The sequence below is a fragment of the Myxine glutinosa genome, chromosome 4, assembly GCF_964187855.1.
Source record: "Myxine glutinosa chromosome 4, kmMyxGlut1.1, whole genome shotgun sequence".
In the NCBI taxonomy this organism is placed as follows: domain Eukaryota; kingdom Metazoa; phylum Chordata; class Myxini; order Myxiniformes; family Myxinidae; genus Myxine; species Myxine glutinosa.
The window spans coordinates 124,046,868-124,049,239 of NC_136264.1; the positions used below are offsets into that span (position 1 = coordinate 124,046,868).

At 43.1% G+C, this 2,372-nt stretch overlaps 1 pseudogene; it reads left to right on the forward strand.

The window, feature by feature from the left end:
- Positions 1-306: 306 nt before the first annotated feature.
- LOC137426323 (U2 spliceosomal RNA) lies at positions 307-465 on the forward strand (annotated as a pseudogene).
- The last annotated feature ends 1,907 nt before the right edge of the window (positions 466-2,372 follow it).

Here is a 2,372-nt window from a genome sequence, read left to right on the forward strand (position 1 = left end):
ATAAATACCAGGACATATACCCAAGGGTAGCATGTACCCATGTTGGAGTCCTGGGAATAAACAGCACTACTAATGATGTATTTGGAGCACGTAAAGACCAGTGATCAGATGCCAAGGAACCTGCTGATTGATGGCAGAAAGAGTGGCCTGTCAGAGTTGTCCGCCCTTCTTATCTCCCCTATCACAGTACTTTTCTATATCCATGTGTACCTGTCTCTGCTTGTCTGTTTTGTCTCAACTCCGCTCTTCCTCTTTTCTCTCTTGTGGGTTTGTGCTTAAAATTTTTTATTTCTCTCTTTCTTTTCTATTTCTCTTTCTCGAGTGTAGTATCTGGTCTTATCAGTTTAGTAGGAGATGTGTCCCACAATGCGGGACTAGTCTATTAGATGGATTTTTGATATCGGGAGTTGGATTAGAGGCTTGCTCCGTCCGCTCGGCACATCGACCCGGTATTGTGGTTCTCTCTCCCTCCCTTTCTCTCCCTCTTTCCCCTAGTCTTTGCTGATGTGTCTTCTCATGCTGACGGGGTTGTTACGTCTGTAAAAGATGTTTAAGACCTCTTTAAAGATTTCTTCAGTGACGCATTAGGTTTGGATTTAATCAAGGTTTTTCATATTTCTTCACCCATTTCGAAATCTAATTTCCTCTTGCTGTTTCGGGCTCTATTTCTTCCTTCTGTTACATCCCCAGCCTTTGTCATGCTGATGCTGCTTCTCAGCTTGATAGCTTGCGACTGCCTTGGTTTCTGACATAGTTATATTAAATAGTTTGTCTTGTTGATGAGTGGTTGGATAAGCCATAGCATCACCTCTTTGGCGACGAATTATCCTGACCTCCTGTGTGCACAATGTTTGCAATGATTTTGCAAAATAAATAACTCTGACTAATGCATGTTTATCAGTTTTGATGAACTTGCATTTTAAAAACCTTTTAAGCATAAAAATTACCTTGGAAATTTTCTCATTAAGTTGGAAGCGATTTTGTACAATGGTGTTGTTAGAAGGAAATGCAATGAAATGTTGACACAGGAGAAGGCCAATAGCCCCATCATGTCTGTGTAACCTTCCACAGCCACACCCAACATCTCGAGCTCAATCACCCAATCCACAAGCGCATTCAATATCCGTGACACCAACCCCACCCACATCACAACCACAATGCAACTCGATATTCACTCAATGAGAAAGGAGACGGCGATCTAGCATGAGCGGAGAGCAGGGACAAAGAGGTCCATCACTAACTGTACATCAACAATCACAACATTTGGGGATTTTGCAATTGGATTTTTGGAATTGAAATGGAATTGCCGAGATACCTAGAGACCTCAACATTCACACCAAACCCACAGATTACCCAATTTGAAACCAGTCTACCGTCCATTTCTGCCTCTGCCCCTGTTATGTAACTCCTCTATCTCCATTACCTTAGGTATCTATCCAATTCCATTTTAAACATATTTACAAACATTAATATGTGTGAAATACCCCAACACCAATGCTGTTTTGAACTTTCCTCTTATTTTCTCTCAACCTATACCCCCTGGTCCTATTAGTGTTCAACCTGGTTAAAAGTTTTTCTGCATCTATTTCATTAATGCCCTTCACCATTTTAAACATTTGTGTGAGATTTCCTAATCGCTTCCTTTCGAAAGTAAAAAGTCCAGTCTCCTTCAGCTGCCTCTTATACCATATACCATAGTCTATCTACAACCGAAGTCATTCTGGTTGTTCTACACTGAACCTCTTCAACGGAAGGTATGGGGCACCGACTGAGAGCCCAGCAGCCCATCAAGGGACCCATGCTCAAAAATAAGAAAAAAAGAAAAGAAAAGGTTGACATTTTCAGAAATAGGAGAGGAAGGCGATTTTAGAACGTATATTTAAACATAGTATTCTCACATCCAGACCGATTGACACCGACGCTGGACGGATGGACCAAACTGGCTTTAATTCTCACAGACTGCGTTCCATTATGGCGACTTTACTTGTGCGCAGTTGTGAGGAGAAACACGAAAACCTTAGCTCTTGTGAAACCAACGGGTCTATTTTCCTCAGAACTGCCCTTTTTCCCCATCCCCTCAGAATTCACTCCCACGGGCGCCTCAAGCTCCTCCCCCTTGGTCTCCGGACAACACTCTGCCCCTTGAGGCATCTATAGCTCTGCCCCTGGAGGTGTCCATAGCTCTGCCCCCTCTCTCCCCTTGCCTGGCAGAGCCCCCAACACAATCTGCCTCACTCTCCTCTTTGCTCTTCTATTGCCACCCGGTGCATCCGGTGGATTATAAGAAGTTTTACATACATTTGGCAAACCTTAAACCCTCACTATTTATTACAACACACCACCCTCCGTATGGTGTACATTCAAACAAGTGT